At 41.7% G+C, this 19,701-nt stretch overlaps 1 protein-coding gene across 4 annotated transcripts in view; it reads left to right on the forward strand.

Moving 5' to 3' along the window:
- GRID2 (glutamate ionotropic receptor delta type subunit 2) overlaps positions 1-19,701 on the forward strand; it is a 1,314,711-nt gene that overhangs the window by 1,064,001 nt on the left and 231,009 nt on the right. The window lies entirely within an intron of this gene.

Below are 19,701 nucleotides of genomic sequence, written 5' to 3' on the forward strand. Positions count from 1 at the left end.
AAATTGGAGGAAAAAACAGGAGAGTTTTGGGTTCGGCATGAGTAAAACCTTCCTGGTGTTAAATGGTCTAATTCAGTTAACTGACTTAGGAAGAAAAATAAAGTCAATTTTTGGGCCCTGACTTATGTGCCTTAAGGTATGTAATTGAATCAAGTGAAATGTCCCCTCCAAGAACACTTTTAACTCTGATGTTATAATTGTATTAGAATTCTTTCTTAACACCATTTTGGGATTTGTTGATCTTCCGGAAAGTTCTTGGGAAGTTAGGCTAAAGCTTCCTGTACTTTTCAATGCTGCAGGAGCATAAAATTCCACTGTGACATCATTGAAGCTTCTTGTATTGTTTAGCTCCCTCATAACGTAAAGCTCGCACCTTACTGTCAGTCAATGAAGATTAAATAACTGCTGATTATACAAGTGTGGGAATTGGAACAAATTTCCACATTTGTTACTGAATTTAATCCAGTGCCCTGAAACTAAACATACACTGGACTCCCCTGTGATACATAAAAATCTGTGTTTTATACCATACATGGGTAAATCACAGGGTAATTGAATTCATGAATTGTTTTGATCTTAGTACGTGTACCATATCAGTGTCATGGATAAGGTAAGTCTACTTTAGTTTACAAATAGGCTGTTTAAAATAGAAAACTTAGTCATGCGCTAGAATTTTGTTACCAAGTGAGAAAATATAACTATCAGGGTTAATTACTTGACAAAATTAGTTTCTAGTTTATAATGTTTGTCCAAAAATCAGACCAGACAATGAGATAGTCAGATACCTAGATAAGTATTTTCTTCCACTTGTGTAGCAACATCATTTGGGAGACAGTTTAACAACCATTTTTAAGAATTGTGCCTCGGGCTGGAGAGACTGTCCAGTAGCTGTGGCATGTGGTCAGCCGGGCTTCAGGGTTCCCCAGGAGCTGCCAGGAGTGATCTGTAAGGATAGCACCAGGATTAAGCCCTGGGAACAGCCCATCGTGGGTCCAAATCCAACGTGAACATTAGGTCAGGGAGGGACCACTGTGACCACGATGGAGGGACGTGGTCAGGCTGACCAGGACGGGGTGTTGAAGGGAGCTGAAGTGACGTGTGTAACAGCTTGTCAGCCACAGTAGGGAAAACCACAGTGCCTGACAAAGAAAAAACAGTATTTTTACAGTCTATAAAACTATTCTTGAAATGAAGTTAAAATAAAGGCACTACCTGATTTTTTAAAAGAGAAAGGAAAGAATTATACTTGACAGCAGTAAGGACCATGTTTCTACCTTCCTTTGAGATCTTAATTTTAAAGATCTCAACTTTGTAAATATGTCTATTATATTTTTCTCTATTTTCACATTGACTTTTAAGAAGTATGTGAAGGCACCATTATAAACATGACTGTTGTTCAGGGCCGAGTTTCGGGTGAGCGATGTCCTGGCATCAGTCCCCCACTGGTGTTGACTCCGCTCCAGTGCTCCCAGGTTCCTCCCACACCCAGCCTGGTGCCCTGATGGGCGCATTTTAAAATTTGGCTGTTGCAGTCTGGATTTCATTCTTACCGTATTGTGGAGTCTGTAGAATCAACTTTTAACTGTGTAATGAAAATTAAAGTTCAGGGATTACTCCTAATGCTCCATGACATTCATTTTTCTAGAATGCATCTATTTCACATTGATTTCCAACACTGCCCACGAGCACTGTTTCCCTCTCCCCTGACAGAAGTGCCCCTGATTCTTCCATGGGGGTCAGTGTGTGAGAAATAATTCCATTTCTCTCCAAAGACTCTCACGGGACAAAATCCTCCATAGAAAAGAATATTTTTTGTTGCTTATGTAAGTTCTTCTCAGACTGGTAGGACTACAGATTAATGTAAGGCAAATTAATAGGAAAGTAAAAGGAATGAATTAAATTCCCTCGATAGAGATAACGTACACGACTGAAACTCTGGAGGAAATGGGGCCGACTTAGGGCTTCTATCCTGGAGCTACTGAATGGGATCGAGGCGACTGGGAGTCAGCAAAGAGTCTCCTCTGATCCTTCCCGTGGTGAGAAGCCTTCATCTTCTCTGTAACCAAATCGAGAGGTTTCGAGGGAGAAGGCCCGCAGCCTGGTGGCCCGTTTACCTGTAGATGTGGTAGAGTTCATTTTGCAGCCCGTAGGACCTCCGTTGACCATGACCTTTATTCCATAGAACAAGGTGAGATGTACTAGGGAAAGATTTTTTGAACATTCAGTAAAGGGTCTGAACATGGGAGGGTCCGGTTTGTCCAGACGCAGTGACCTCTTCTAAAGTAGGCATGCGTGAGATTCTGACAGGTCACTAAATAGTTCATTGGCAGTAAAGATCGAATAGGAATTTCAAGGAAGTTCAGAGCACAAAGACCCAGCCGGTGTTTATCTATTTCACTCTTTGGCGACAGAGGAGAGAGCTGCACCCCAGGGCAAGAGGCTGAGAGCCCTGGGCTGGGCTGTAGCGGCCACCCGCGGGGTCATCCCTCCACGGACGCCCCGGAATCCTCCCTGCCCTTGCATCTTCTCCGCGCCTCCTTCTGAAGCCCCACCCCAGCCGGGGAAGCCCTTGGGGAACGCACCCAGTCCCAGAAGGGACATCGGGACTCCCTGCCCTTCCAGTTCCCATGCAAGGTTCACCTCGCCAGTAAAAAGGGCGTCTGAGCTTTCCAGAAGGAAAACGTTCTTGCACTCCTTCCTCTCAGGAAGGAAAAGATCACTTCACTTTCCTGTTCTTTCCTCTCGGGATAACAGAGCTAGAATCTTCCTACATTTTTGTTTCTTGGGGGTCACATGTGCAGTGCTCAGGGCTTCCTTTGGGCTCTGTGCTCAGCAATCACTCCTGGCAGTCTCAGGGGACAGGTGGGGTACCCGGGATGGAGCCCAGGTTGGCTGTGTGACCGGCCCGCACCCTTCCCAGGGTACTATCTCTCTGACCCGGAAACTTACCATTTGTGGGGAGGGAGACGCACACAGGTGGTGCTCGGACTGACTTCTGGCTCCGGATTCAGCGACCAGTCCTGGGGACTGGGACACCACGTGGGGTAGCAGGGATGAAACTGGGTCAGCTGGGCACGAGGCTAGCTACCGACCCACTCTCCATGGCTCCAGCCAGGTGCTTCCTGAATTTCCATGCCATAAACTTGGCTTCTAGGACTGACAATGGTGACAACATAACCCATAAGAAAATGGTGGCTGGAGGAACCAGTTGGGATGGGAGATGTGTGCCGAAAGTAGATAATGGACCAAACATGATGACCTCTCAGTGTCTGTGTTGCAAGCCATAATGCCCAAAAGTAGAGAGAGAGTATGGGGAATATTGTCTGCCATGGAGGCAGGGGGTAGGGTATACCCAGGATATTGGTGGTGGTGAATGTGCACTGGTGGAGGGATGGGTGTTTGATCATTGTGTGATGGTAACCCAAACATGAAAGCTTGTAACTATCTCATGGTGATTCAATAAAATAAAATTAAAAAAAGAACAGATGCTACATTTAGCAAGAGACTTCTTTTCCTTTCTTTTAAAATAATGAAGTAGCATTATCCACAAGAGTGCAATTCGTATGCCTGAATCAATTCAATTATGAACAGAGTTTTTACATCATGGTGTCTTGATAAAAAATGAAAAAAGTGAACAAAACCCCAAAGATCCTAGCCCCTTGCTATGGTCATTAGAATAAATCCAGCTTTGCGCAGTGATGCGGGTCCCCTCTTGGTGGCAGTTAAGGAGATGGATGGGGACGAGACTCGACAATGTGCCCAGTTGGTTCTAAGGAAAAGCTACATTTTCCCAAGAAAAATGAACACAGGGGCAGCCATGGGGGAGAGGACCAGAGACCCCCTAGGGTCCACACGGGCCCTGTGCCCAGGGCTCTGGCACTTCTTTCTCCATGGATGTCCAGCATGCTCTGCCCTAGGGCAGGAGAGCCTTAGCCAGGGACACACACTACCTGCTGCCCAGCTGGACACCACACCCCGAGGTGTCTGGGAGTCCGAGATGGATCTCGCCTGTCTCGGGACTCCTTTCTTCAAGATCCAACCGTGCGGCTTCTTCTGTGCTGATACTCAGGATAGTTTTGCATGTTGGCAGTGTATTATGGAATTTTACTAGTTTGTCTCCCCCATTATAGGTTACTGATTATCATGCTTTCCTCAAAATGTATTTTGAAACTCAGAATGTAGCCCAGGGTCTGGAAACTGATCATCAATAAATGAGACTCATTTGTTTTGGTTACTCTTTCTCACAAGAGAGGCTTCCATCCCAGAAAGCCGACATTCCCATTAGGCTAACATCACATGGAAATGGGATATATTACCAGCTATTCTGTGGGCAACTAATCACGGCCAGCAGTGGTTTAGAGTCCAAAAACATAGCAAAACTGTTTTTAAAGGGACCATGGGAAATTTCCCCAATAAATAAATCAGCTGCGAAATCTTTATGCTAGACCCCTAGTGAATTGCTTAACAAAGCCTTTGCCACATACGTAAAATAAACGAATTCAGATACATGAAAGATAAAAACAAATCCAAACAATTATTACTGAAACAAAGTATTTAGGCAAGCTCCAATTACCGTTTATGGTTCTGCTAGGCCCAGGACTGAGTGGAATGTTTGTCGGGGGTCCAAGAGGTAAGGCCAGACCAAAGGTGCTTGCCTCGCAGTGTGGTTTGCCCGGGTTCGACTCCTAACGCTGCCTATGCTCTGAGCACCAGCAGGAGTGATCCCTGAGTACAGGGCAGGAGCAAACCTGGGTTGAGCACCGGCCGGAGAAAGGGCCCAGCGGCACTGGGTGTGGTCCCTGCACCGACATATGTGTGAGTTTCTAGAGCAAATGGTAATGTGGATATAGCAGGCAGAGAGTTTGTTTTAATGAGAAAGAGGCAAAAGCAGCGAGGAAGATTGCTCAGCTTCTCTCTTATCCTACATAAATAGAAAAAACAGGGTAGCTTTTTAATTTTTCCATTTTCTTTTTTTCAAGGAAGTCTTGAAATGTCTTCAAGACATAGTTTCTTTATTTTTTTAATTTAGTTTTTAAAATTTTATTGAATCATGGTGAGACAGTTACAAGCTTTCATATTTGGGTTGCAATCACACAATGATCAAACACCCATCCCTCCACCAGTGCACATTCCCCACCACCAATATCCCGGGTATACCCCCCCTTTCCCACCCTCCCCCTGCCTCTATGTCAGACAATATTCCCCATACTCTCTACTTTGGGCATTATAGCTTGCAACACAGACACTGAGAGGTCATCATGTTTGGTCCATTATCTACTTTCAGCATGCATCTCCCATCCCAACTGTTTCCTCCAGCCATCATTTTCTTAGTGATCCCTTCCCTATTCCATCTGCCTTCTCCCCTCCGCTCATGAAGCAGGCTTCCAGCTATGGGACAATCCCCCTGGACCTTGTATCTAAAATCCTTGGGTGTCAGCCTCATGTGATCTTATTCTATACTCCACAAATGAGTGCAGTCCGTCCATGTCTGTCCCTCTCTTTCTGACTCATTTCACTTAGCATGATACTCTCCATGTCTATCCATTTATAAGCAAATCTCATGACTTCATCTCTCCTAATAGCTGCATAGTATTCCATTGTGTAGATGTACCAAAGTTTCTTTAACCAGTCGTCTGTTTTAGGGCACTCGGGTTGTTTCCAGATTTTGGCTATTGTGAACAGTGCTGCAATTAACATATAGGTACAGATGTCATTTCTGCTGTGCTTTTTTGCATCCTCGGGATATATTCCCAGAAGTGGTATTGCGGGGTCATATGCAGGCTCAATTTCTGGTTTTTGAAGGACTGTCCATATTGTTTTCCAGAAAGGCTGGACCAGTCAGCATTCCCACCAACAGTGAAAGAGTGTCCCTTTTTCCCCACATCCACACTAGCATTGGTTGCTTTTGTTCTTTTGAATGTGTGCCAGTCTCTGTGGTGAGCCCACAGAATGGGGAAGACTATTTACCCAATACCCATCTTTTAAGGGATTAATATCCAGGATATGCAAGACACTAGTAGAATTATATATAAAAAAATCCTCCAACCCCATCAAAAAATGGGGAGAAGAAATGAACATAAGTTTCCTCAAAAAAGAAATACAAATGGCCAAAAGGCACATGAAAAAATGCTCCACATCCCTAGTCATCAGGGAGATGCAAATCAAAGCAACAATGAGATATCATCTCACACCTTTCTTCGTTTTACAAAAGTTTGTTCATTCGGGCGCCACAAATGGGAGTGCCCCAGGTCCTTCCTCCCGGCCCTGCACTTAGGGGTCACTCCTGCAGTCCGGGAGCCCCTGGACAGTTGCACCATCTCAGCACCCCTAAGTGTCCTGTGTTGAATCTAGTGCTTTTATACCCTGAACCAGTTTACACCAGTTCTCTCGAAGACCATCAGAAGATGGACTCGGAGATGCTGGACAGAGCTAGTCCTCACCCTGACTGGCTCAGAGTTGTTCATTCATCATTCATGCCTTTGGGGTTCTCTCGGAAAGCCCCCATCTCCCCTCCCCACCCTCCCCGCCATGGGTAGTCTCTGTTCACCTATGCTGACCCTACCCATCGGCAGGGCTGAAATAAAGCCAGAAAGGTGAAGAGGTCTACTGGTTCGATGTCACTACAATCAGATGAAATTTATTTTGGAAAAACTTTAAGAGGATGCACTTTTTATGAATCTTGAACCCTGTGGATTTATTTTTAAGCTGTTTTCTAAGTGCAGTGAGGAACATAGGAGCATAGTAAATATCAGGCAAGGATGGGACGAGATTTGCTTAGAAGAAAATACTTCAGCTTTGTGAGTGTAGGATAGTCAAAAGTCTTAGAACAATCCGCTTTCAAGGTAGAAAAACAGAGTATTGGCAATGAACAGACAGATTTGTGTGGTTTATAATGCAAAAATGCATCGAACTTGATTAAAGAAATTGATGGTCTGTGGAGATATAACTACTGCTGTAAGGTAGAAGTGATAGGGGCAAATAATATAATCAGTGGGGAAAAAAGACAATGTCAATGCCAGAAACCATAATAGCGAATAAATATTAGTAATGGTGATGAACAATAATTGCACCTACCAGCAGTTACGGAGGGTTAAATGTAAGCTTAGTGCCAAGTTAAGTGTCTTATATTCAGAAAATGTGTTTAAAAAATTATTTTTCCCTACTTAATGCAGAAAGAAATTTTAATTTGGAGAAGTTAAAATTTTTTTGCCAATAACTAAAGGTCAGATCTTTACATCTTCCAAGCCTATGTTTTCCCATCTTATGCAGCTGTTCGGTTGTGGCAGTACCTCATACCTTAGAGGGTCTGAGGGATCACAACAGTTTCTTTTCCCAGAGACTTTTTTCTTACTTCTTCATCTCAATGAACACAGTTGTCAACTGCTGCCATTGTTAGATTTTTATTTTGGAGAATGTTTGAAGCTGGGAACCCTCTCTGGATTTACCCAACACAGCTCCACAACAGCTACCGCTGGTCACCATGGCAACTGTGAATACTAGGGCCCATCTGAATGGGCCCTGGGGGTTGCAATAATATCGGTTCTGATCCCAAATCAGCATCCAGAGGCAGAAACTGGGCAGTCTCTTTGCCTAAAGCATCTAGTGTCTGTCTCCTGATACACATCCCCCATAACAATCCCCTTCTCCTGTGGTACTTGAGTTGAAATGATTTGTTCTATAGACAACAGGATTAGATGTCACTTTTCCTGGAGCTAGTGTGGTTCTCACACTCGTCTCTTAGAAGGATTCTCACAACCAGGCTCCTGCTTGAAAGAAAGAAAAAGAGAGAGTGACCATGGAAAAAAGACAGAGACATTTACAAGAACTGTTTGGGAGCTTATCTGGAGAATATCTAGTTTACTGTTAAAGGAAAGTGGCTGAAAACATGAGGATAAGTTCCTTGAAGAGGGAATAGACATTAGATTTTTTAACTAGTTGACAATTTCAGAAATTTACTTTTAGCATAGCAGTACATCATGTCACATAATTTCATTAACCTGAAGTTACATAAATGTCCCAAGATTTTTGAAGTTTTGAGTATTTACTATCATTGTTGTTGTTCAGTCTTGTACATAAAAAGGAAGTGAAGCGTATTTCTAAGGAATCATCCTGCTATGCACGCAAGTCCACTAAAAAGAACCAAGTAAGGACTAATGAGGAAAGGACGCATCACAGTAATATTTTTGTATGAAAGCGTAGATAACATGAGGTGCTGATGCATCAGTTTCCCATCAGCTCCTTGAAGGAGGACACTAACCCCTGCAATTCTACACGTGAGGAATGAAGGTGACGCTGGCACCTGGCTTCAGACAGCACACAATTCACACATCTGTTTGGATTTCTAAAATCTAATTTAGCCAATGTCAAAGCTAGTGTATGTAGCTATTGGTATATCTAATATTAGACTGCCGCATGCGTTAAAAAAAACTAATTTTCAGTGCTTATAGGATTTTAAGTGTTTTTTTCCCTTATGATTAAAAACTCAGCCTATATCCACTCAAATTCCTGAAATTTACTTTCACAGAACTACCTCCCCCAATGATACAATAATGAATATGCAAATAACTAAATACCACTTACTGGACAACTTTCATTATTCAGAATTTGAATATTGTCCCAGATAACTAGGTTGCTAGTCATTTAAAATGCCAGTACAGGTAATAAAGGATAAATTTCTTGGTTAATTGCCATTTACAATTAATCTTTTTGTTTAATGGAAATAATTGTTATTAAATGTGAGTATAATTTTCTCAGATAACTAACTTTTGATTAGTTTTAAACTCTAGGCACAATGACCCACAATATTCTTCTTATTAATGTTTCAGGAATAGCATGTTTGGGAATGTTCAGGAATTCCATGCTCCCCACCTGTCTCTCACTGGAGTCCAATGCCCCACCCTACATACATATTTAGCAACCCCAGTTCCATAGTCAGACTCTCACTTTCTGTTGTCATCAAACATTGCTTAGTTTATTACTATTTTACTTTTATATTCTACAGGTGAGTTAAATCATCTGATATTTTTCTTTCCTTTTACTCACTTAACATGGTGCATTCTATTATTATCCAACCAAAAATGAACTGCAGGACTTCACTATTCGTATAGCTAACTAGTGTTTCAGTGTGGTATGTATGTGTGCGTCACTAACTTTATGTATTTAATCTATTTGTCACTTGTATCTTAACAGCTATTTATTACCAATGTTGCTTCAGTCAACATAGAAGTCTAACTACCTTTTCATATTACTGAATTTTGTGCTCTTGGGTTAGATGACAAGATGTAGAAAATCTGGGACATATGCGAATTTCATTCTTACTTTATTGAGGAGTCTTCAGAAGTTTTTTTCACAGGGTTTATTTTTCCCGTTTGCATTTCCCTGATGTTAATTGATGAAGACTGTGTTTTTATATATCTATGGGCCATGTCTATCTTCTCTAAGGAAGTATCTGCTCAATTTTTATTTCTCTCTTTTTCGTTTATTGTCACTATTGAACCTTTTGTGAGTACTTTATAAATCTGGAGTCTCAGATGTTTATCAAATATGTGGTTAGAAAATACTTTCTGCCAGTCAGCAGTCAGCGGGCTTTCTTTCTATTCTAGTCATCATTTTTTTCACAGTGCAGTGATTTTTAGTTTGAGGTAGTCTTATTTGCTTGTCACTGTTTTTCTTAGCCAGTAGCATCACTCAAGAACCCTCTGACGTCAATATAATCATGTCCTTCCAGCATTTTCCACAATTTAACTTCTGGTTTTAGATCTAATACTGATGTCTTCAACCCAATTTAAGTTACCATTTGAATATGGTGTGAGGTAGGGGTTCAGTTCTCCCAGCATCACTTGTTGAAGAGGCTTCTCTGATCACCTTTCATTAATCGCCTCATTTCTCAAAGATTCATTATCCATATATCTGAATTCTACTCCATTGGTTCTCAATTCTATTCCATTGGCCTGAGAGTCTGCCTTTATTCTAATTCCACATGTTGTTTTATTTTTATTATTTCAGCTTTAAAGTCTAATTTAAATTCAGGAAATGCACTGTCACCCATAATTTTTTTCCTCTGGATTGTCTGAGCTCTTCAGGGAATTTCATTGTTTGATGTCCTTAAAGAGTATGATGTGAATTTCAATAGGCCAGTGCTGTGGGGAGAATGGTCATTTTAGCCACATTAATCCTTTTTTTTATTTATGAACAAGAAATATGCTTCCATTTCTCTCTTTTCCCACATCATTTTCTTATCATTTTCTTCTAACAGTGATTTATAACTTTCTTTAAATCTTTCATCCCCTTTGTTAACTTCATTTCTAGAAACCTGAGTTGGCATGAGGGAGAGCAGGAAGGTGGACAGTTGTGAATGGGATTTTTTCTAAATCTTACGCTTATGCCTCATTGCTACATATATAATTGTGACACAACAAAGGAATATATCTGATAACCTGTCAGTATCTGTATTGTAAACTGTTATGCTCAAAAAGAGAGGAGGGGGAAAGAGAGAGACAGAGAGACAGAGAGAGACAGAGACAGAGAGACAGAGAGACAAAGAGAGATAGAGAGAGAAGAACAGTGTCTGCCACAGAGTGGCTGCACGGGGGAAACTGAGGACATTGGTGGTGGGAAATACGTACTGGTGAAGGGGTGAGGATTAGACCATTAGTGACAGAAACCCAGTCGTGAACTGTGTATCTCACTGTGATCCAACTAAAATAAATTAATTTGAAAATAAAATTATATAACATGAAAACATGAAATCTTAAAAAAAGAAATGCAACAAATGTAAATTGCATATGCAATTATTTTTCACCTTCCACTTTGCTACAGACTTTTGTTGCAGGCGCTTTCTGTGGAATCTAGGATGTTCTATGTCTAATAGCATGTCATTCTGACTTGTTCCCAACTTTATGTTTCTTCTCTCAGTGCTCTGAGATTATGTGTTCTGGAAATGCTCGTCTTGTGTCTGATCTTAGAGGAAAAGTTTTGAGTTTTTTACTGTTGAGTATTATGTTAACTGGATTTATGTCGTATAAGCTTTACTATTTTGAAGAAAGTTTCTTCTGTTCATATTTTCTGAAGAGTTTTACCATGATTGTTGTACCTTGTTGGATGCATTCTCCACTTCTATTGGTATTTTTATATCACTTTTGTCTTTCCTTTCACTAACATGGCTGTCGTTCATTGGCTTGCTTCTGCTGAGCCATCCTTGTGTCCCTGTGATACACTCCACTGATTATAGCATATGATCGTTCTGTGTTCTGGACTCCTGATTCTGTGCTCAAGGGGCCACATGTGGAACAAGGGATCGAAACTGGGTTGGTCACATGAAAGGCACGTGCTGTACCCCTATGCCATCTCTCCAGCCCTGGCGTGTACATGTGTAAAAAACTAAAGCTCACCGAAGGTGCGTGCACTCGCGGGCTCTCCGGGCGGCTCTGTCTCACCACCCGAGTTCGGTGCTCTGGAACCGCTGTGTATGGGCTGGATCAGAACAGCCGTTGGCCAAGGACAGGCGAAGGAAGAACGAGGACCAAGCTGGTTGCTGATTAGTTACCGTTTATTCAATCTTCCATCTTTCTCATCTCCCGCACTCCCAGCTCCGTTCTCTCTCTGGATCTACTGCAGCCTCTCTCTCATCTCTCTCCTCCCTTTCTCCTCTCTCACCCTTGCCCCTAGGTTACACACTGCCAGGTAGCAAAATCAACATAAGAAAGCCCTTCCTGAGGGCAGGGCACTCCAAAGCCCTTCCTCACTCTTAAGGTTTTTTTCCTTTCCTTAGTCCAGGAACTTATTCACATCTGAATACTAGTTATTTTTGTATGGACATAGCAAGGGATACATTGAGGCTTGCAAGGCAGCTCTCCTGGCAACATCTTGCCACAGGCTCAGACCACAGCACTCAGGCCAGATTAATCATTCCTCACCCTAGCAGGGTCCAAATCTAGTATCACTGTTTGGATCATGACAGCTTTTGTCCATGATCAAGCTCGTATGGACTTAACTATAACTTAACTATAAGTTAAGCATTAGGCACTTTGGCCAAGCCCATCTCGATGCCAGGGTAGCACATAGCTCACCACTTGCCCTGGGTCTGCCTCATCCCTTGTCAGGACCCTGCTTTTGGAGGTGCTAGGAAGTAAGGGCAGCTGAGGCTTAGGGGAGAGAACAGATGCCCAGGAGGAAAATATCATGTAGAGTCAAATGACTCCCAGGTTATAAAAGCATAGCATTTGCTAAGTCTTCCTGTGTCCATACAAAAAGGACATGGCTCTGAATAAACTATGCAAAGGACTCAAGGAGAAGAGAAAAACAATATTTGCAAGTCAAGAAGTTACAAATAAACACAGAGGAGTGGGAGCACTGTAACAGGAGTAACCCAATAAACCTAAACTACCTGAGGCTATGTTATCCTACATACATGTTAATATGTATTAAGACTTCCTGATAAATTGATCCCTTGATTATTATCTAATGTCAGTCTCTGTCCCATGTAACATTTTCTTAGTATAAGGTCTATGTTTTCTTAACTGAGTCTGCTGCTCTGGCCTTTCCTAGGCCAGTATTTTCTTGCACTATTTTTTCCCTCTGATTCTGACTGTTTGGTTCTGTGTTCATTGTGAGCTTTGAGCTGTGTCTCTTACCAACCCAAGCAGTGTTTCTTGGAGACAATTTAGACTTTTTTTTTTTTTTTGCTTTTTGCTTTTTGGGTCACACCCAACAATGCTCATGTGTTACTCCTGGCTCTGCACTCAGGAATTACTCCCGGCGGTGCTCAGGGGACCATCTGAGATGCCAGGGATTGAGCACAGGTCGGCTGCGTGCAAGGCAAACACCCTCCCCGCTGTGCTATCACTCGGCCCTGACAATTTAGACATTATTCTGCAAAGTTAGCTTTACAGTCACAAAACTACTTTAGGAGAAATTTGTACATAAAGTTTTGTGACAGTCCTTCAAATTTTGATAACTTAGTATATGAAGTACTCTTTGGGGATATTTATTTCCTCCAATGCATTTGCTGTGTCGAATCATGCTCTTATACTGTGGAGCGTTCCACTTAATAAATCTGTTAGGAGTCGTAGAAGTCTCGTTTATATGAAGATATAAATGTAGATTTCTTTATTGTTCTCTGCTCTCGGGAGTGGACCTCTAACTTTGCTTTTATGCTATTTAACTCAGTGTGTCTTGGAGTTCCATTTGGATTTGTTTTTTTGGAGCCCTACACGCTTCTTCGTTCCCATATCTCTGACTCAGGCATCTGATGGGGAAAGTTTCCGGCTACAATGCCGTTGGCCGAGAGCCCTGTCCTATCCCCTGTCTTCCTCCAAATACTCAGAGCTTGGATGTTATCCTCATAAAATCACCCCATAATTCCCCGATGTCTCCGTTTCCCATGGTTTTTCCTTCCCCGGCTCTGTGTGGATGGTTTTCCCCCAAGCTTGCTGCCCCAGGGGCCTCCTGCCCCTTCAAGCCCCGGGTCTGGGCAGCCCATCGCAGAGTCAAGGTCCTGCTCCCCAGCTCCACGCAGCCTGCGGTGCTGAGCTGGTGCTGCCTCCCTGGGTCCCGACCTGGGCCTCGCCTTCCCCTCGCCCCGCCCCCGGGGCGTGGGAGCTCCCCACACTCTCACAGCGCCCCGGAGGCCTGGGCCCCCTCCCCGACAGTCCAGGGCACGGCTGCACTGCTGTGAGGACTGTGGTGCTCCCTGCCGTGCCGTCCCCCAGGGCCCACCATGGACCCCCGCCCCCCCGCCTGTGCTGTCCCATTTCTGCGTCTGTGGGATGCACCTGGGCCTAACTCTGCCTGCAGAATTTGGCATGTGGCGATGGGGACGGTCGGTGTTCAGGTGACCTTGACTTCGTGTAGTGCACAGGCAAACAGAAGGCATCAGTGTGAGTATATTCTGATTTTATTCTTTTACAGAATGCCTGAGATGTTTACCAAACACTGCCATTTGTTAAAAAAAAATAAAAATTGAATGTCATCAGACAGAGTGGAAGGTCCTGGGCACTTTGGTGGTGGTTCTCTGCAGTAACCGTATCACCTAAACTAATTCTAAAATAGAAATCTGCATGATAAATTGATGCTTATTTCATATAACCATTGATATTTTAGAATTGTTTGTACCTTAAAAAATGATTTTGCATTTCTGAATAATATCTATTCACTCAGATGCTGACCTTCTTATATAAGTTTGGGAGATACAATTTGCAGAATAATTTACTAGAGTTCTTTTACATACTCGTAATGTCAGCCATAGCATTTCTGCAGCTCTTTCTAGAATGTTATTAGCATGAAAATAACAAAATGATCACCTATCATAGGCAGTCCTTTTCAGTTAGTCTACTAAAACAGCCTTTTCTTCCTTCAATAAGTTATTTGCGCTAACTTCATTTTGCTGCATTATATTTTTGTCACCTTTACTACTATCTTGGTATATGATAATGGACCGAACTTGAATCAGACAAGCTGTAATTTTTACTGCCAGCATATCTTGAGACCAATTTATAAGAGGAACTTATAATCAGAAACAAAGCTAGAGAGAGTATGCCTTTGTTCTAAGTTACAAATGCTCTGCTATTCTAAATATTCTAAATTTTAACTGTCTTGAAATTAAAGATCTTTCTGACATAAGTAAATTCACATGGGCAATATACTAATGTATTCCTTTAAAAATGCGTGCTGACCATTTTTGCCAATGAGATGCGTGTATTATAGTTCTGTGCTGTTCGACAGGCTGGTGTTTAAGGTGACATTACGTGACAGAGGCTCAGATTCCAACACTTGACTTGAATTTTCCTTTCACAGAAGCTCACACTATTTTACTACTATGACTATTTCTACAAACAGATTATGTATTTCCATTTTAAATCTCCTAAATTACTTTGAAAAGGGAGCAAGAAATGTGAGGTGGAGCAAGGAAAGCATGTTTAACAAATTGTGCTGGCAAAACTGGACAGCTACATGCAAAAAAGTGAACTCAGATCTCTACCTATCACCATGTACAAAAGTCAGATCAAAATGGATTAAAGACCTCAACATCAGACCAGAATCCCTAAGGTACATTGAAGACAAGGTCGGCAAAACCCTCCATGACATTGAAGCCAACGGTATCTTCAAAGCTGACATACCACTGGCCAAGCAAGTGAAAACAGAGATAAATAAATGGGACTACCTTAAACTAAGAAGCTTCTGCACCTCAAGAGAAACAGTGACCAAAGTACGACAGCCTACAGAATGGGAAAGGATATTTACCCAATAACCATCTGATAAGGGGTTGATATCAAGGATATACAAGGCACTGGTTCAACTCCACAAGAAGAAAACTGCCGACCCAATAAAAAAATGGGGTGATGAAATGAACAGAAACTTCCCCAAAGAAGAAATCCTAATGGCTGAGAGGCACATGAGAAAATGCTTGACATCACTAATCATCAGGGAGATGCAGATCAAAACAGCAATGAGATATCATCTCACTGGCCCACATCCAAAAAAAAACAAAAGCGACCGGTGTTGGCACGGATGTGGGGAGAAAGGGACTCTTCTTCACTGCTGGTGGGAATGCCGACTTGTTCAGCCCTTTTGGAAAACAATATGGACGATTCTCGAAAAATTAGAAATTGAGCTCCCATTTGACCCAGCAATACCACTCCTGGGAATATATCCCGGAGAGGCAAAAAGGGATAGTAGAGATGACATCTGCATTTCTATGTTCATTGCAGCACTGTTTACAATAGCCACAATCTGGAAAAAACTGGAGTGCCCAAAAACAGATGACTGGTTAAAGAAACTTTGGTACATCTACACAATGGAATACTATGCAGCTGTTAGAAAAGATGAAGTCATGAAATTTGCGTATAAGTGGATCAACATGGAAACTATCATGTTGAGTGAAATAAGTCATAAAGAAAGAGACATAAAAAGATTGCACTCATATGTGGAATATAATGTAGCAGAGAGGTATGAGCTAGAAATGATGCAACTTCTGGCAGAAATTCCTCTGGACTTAGTTACTAAAATACTAAAATACAGAAATCCAAAACCATGTAGCCGCTAGTGCGGCCACTCGACCTCATATCTCTTCATTCTCAGCCATGGAAAACAAATTATCAAATGCTTCCTTTTCAGCAGGTCCCACTTTAGGAGGGAGAAACTCCAAACAATAATAGTGAGTTTTGTTGAAATATTGAATGTAATCAAAGTAAAGTGAAAGTAAACTGAAATTTATCAGTTACACAGGCGGGGTGGGGGGCTGGGGATGTGGGAGAGTGGGGTGGAGCTATACTGTGATTCTTGGTGGTGGAATATGTGCACTGGTGAGGGGATGGGTGTTCGAGCATTGTATAACTGAGACTTAAACCTGAAAACTTTGTAACTTTCCACATGGTGATTCAATAAAAAAATTTAAAAAATACCATTAAGATAAATCAGAGCCTCTATGTTGTACTATGGTTTGTATGTAGTAAATTCAAAGAGTAATTATTAAAAAAATTAAAATAAGTGAGAACAGCAGGAAGAGATGATTAATGAATCTTTTTCTTTTTAAAGTATTGTTTATGTCTATTTTTCTTGCCCTCTAGCTATGTTTTATATATATGCAAAACAAACACCCAGTGGAATGAATGTTATGGCTACCTCAGAGAGTTAACTAATGATGCAACATTTAAATAAAAGAAAAAGTGAGATTAAGTTTTTGCAGAGAATACTGCTTATAAAGACATTTTCTGACAAAAAAAATACTAAAATACAGAAATCCAAAACTTTGCGGCCACTATTGTGGCCACAAGACCTCATATCTCTTCATTCTCAGCAATGGAAAACAAATTATCAGATGCTTCCTTTCCAGCAGGTCTGACTTTGGGTAGGGGGAAAACTCCAAACAATAATAGTGAGTTTTTTGTTGAAATATTGAATGTAATCAAAGTAAAGAGAAAGTAAAGTGAAATTTATCAGCTACACAGGCAGGGTGGGGGGCAGGGGGGAGGGAGGTGGGGGGAGGTTTACTGTGATTCTTGGTGGTGGAATATGTGCACTGGTGAAGGGATGGGTGTTTGAGCATTGTGTAACTGAGACTTAAGCCTGAAAGTTTTGTAACTTTCCACATGGTGATTCAATAAAAATACATAAATAAATAAATCTCCTAAATGAATATCTCACCACCAGTAAGAGCAATAATTCTAAGAGCAATAATTAAGATTAACAGCTATAAAATGATTATCATATGGGTGAAAAATATTTTAAGAAACAGGAAGAAACAATATATTGCAAAAACTACCAGCCAACAAGGGGGTGATCTATCCTGGTTGGTTCCTGAAGAACCCAGCAGGGCCTTCTCCAGTGTAGACTTTCAGGTGTGAGAAAACACAAGCCTTCTCTGGAAGGTGCAGCAGGCAAGGCACTTGCCTTGCACAGGGCCGACTGGGGTTTGATCCCGGAGCACAGAGCCAGGAGTAAGCCCTGAGCATCACCAGGTGTGACGCACAGACTGAAACTCAGTACGGAAAGTGCAAGCTTCATCCTCCTCTGTAACATCGAACCCGTGTTCACAGAAACGGAAGGCGTCAGCAGGGCTTACAAACAGTTAATTTCTTTCTTCTGAGTTACCACTTCAGAACGTTTTCAACTAAAGAGCATGGAAATGTAAGAATTCTAGAGTCTCATATCATTTTTCTTACTTAAAAAATGTTCTATTTGAAAAGCAGTCAATGGAAGAAAATTGCTCTTTGTAATAAAATTTTTCTCACCCTACTATTACCAAGATAATTATTAAAAAGTCCATTAATTGTCTCAGGAGCAGCTATTCTAGTACTCAGGTATTAGGTTCTACCCTGGACACCTGGAGCTCAGTTTGCTCCCTGCCTTTGCCCGAAAGGGAGCACAGAATTATTTTATTATTCATTTCAGATGCCACTTGAGTTTACTTTGCAAACAGTAGGATTCGGTAGCCGTCTAGTCTTCCATAAATTTTCCTCTTCGAATTGTTCCTTTTAATGTGTCATCAATGTGTCCTAAAAAGGCGAGCACAGAAGTTATAGTCGGCAGTTTGCGTGGCTGAGTTACATGAATGGGCAACATAGAATCCATTCAACACAGATAAAAGTCTGACTTATAAGTTGTACAAATTCGCCTCTAGCAAACAAATCATAATTGACAATCCTGTTCTGCACGTTACATGTCGGTGACCTGTGAGAGCATCGCCTGCCCCCTTGCCCAGTGCTCGGGGTTGCATCAACCCTGGGGGAATGATCCCAGCTCTGTCTGGAAGCATATAAGAGAGCAAAGGTGCATGTAACAGGAGGCTCACTATCCGCCCTATAACAGCCTCGGAACACTTATTCTTGTTCAGAATATAGTGCTTGAAAATGTCTGTTCCCTCTCTGGGCTCCCTGAGTCTGAGGGGTGATGGTCGCTAATTCTGAAGAGTATGGAAAACACGTATTTGTTCTTAAATGTCCGTCACTGGAGCGAGGTACCAGTACAAATTCCCTGAGTTTCAGTAAAATGGTAATTGGCTCTCCACATCGGAAATTAAACACGTAAGGAAGTCAGCCAGCTCTGAAACTAAAAAAGAAGGAAATCAAGCAGTAATCTAAATAAGGATAACCTGAAAAAAGGAGATCCCGTGTGTAACTCAAAGATTAATTTTTTAAATCATAGAGCATTGTTCTACAATTCTAAAATAGTGGAAAACATGGTGAACTTTTGAGAAGCATGAAATTTATTCCGTTGAGTAAAAGTAGAATATGCACACATAAAGACATACTTACATATACACACCCCACACACCCTTAACACAAATATAAGGAAATAGAAATGAATCAGCTTTCTGTTGGTAGAAAGGAGATGGCCTTAGAAACTGGGACGATACGCGTTTGAATGCTGTTGCTCTCTCTATGAATTGCCTGAGTGACACTAACAGACACTGGGATAAAGATGTGAATAATACACAAGGCCATACTATTAACTCTTTTAAAAATAAGATGTAATTCTGCTATTTTCCACATCGTGAATGAACACAGAGTGCCTAGAAAAATATGGTTCATAAAATGTCACTCAGATAAGACAGAGAAACAAGTCAAGTCAATGATGTGACCAAAACACAAACAATCTAGCAGTTACTGAAAGAGAATAAGCCAGTATGTCAAAGGTGTGTGGTGCAGGATGCAATTTAGCTTTTTAGGATGAATTTAAAGTAGTATATATAAATGTTGATCTATATGTTACAAACAAAATCTATATAGTGTGATGGTTTGATATTAGTCAAAATGTATTTGGAAATAATTGAAATAATAGAGTTCTCCTGTTCTGGAGAAACCCATAATCTCTCTTGTACACTTAGTTTTCTCTCTCGTCTGACTTTTTTTTTTCTACCCCTCTTGCTCTCTGTCTCTCTCTCCCTCTCCCTTTCACTTTCTCCCTCTCCCACTCTCCCTCTTGCTCTCTGTGTCTCTGTCTCTCTTTCTCTCTCCCTCTTGCTCTCTGTGTCTCTCTTTCCCCTCTTACTCTGTCTCTCTCCTCTCCCTCTTCCTCTCCCTCTCCCTTTCTCCCTATCTTTCTCCCTCTTGCTCTCTGTGTCTCTGTCTCTCTCCCTCTCTCCTTCTCCCTCTCTCAATTTCCCTTACCCTCACTCTCTCTCCCTCCCCTACCCACAATTCTTTCCATTTACCTTGATAAAAACTGGTTCGCTTCACTGAAAGAATGAAAATAATTGAGAAG

Source organism: Sorex araneus, chromosome 5, assembly GCF_027595985.1.
Source record: "Sorex araneus isolate mSorAra2 chromosome 5, mSorAra2.pri, whole genome shotgun sequence".
NCBI lineage: Eukaryota > Metazoa > Chordata > Mammalia > Eulipotyphla > Soricidae > Sorex > Sorex araneus.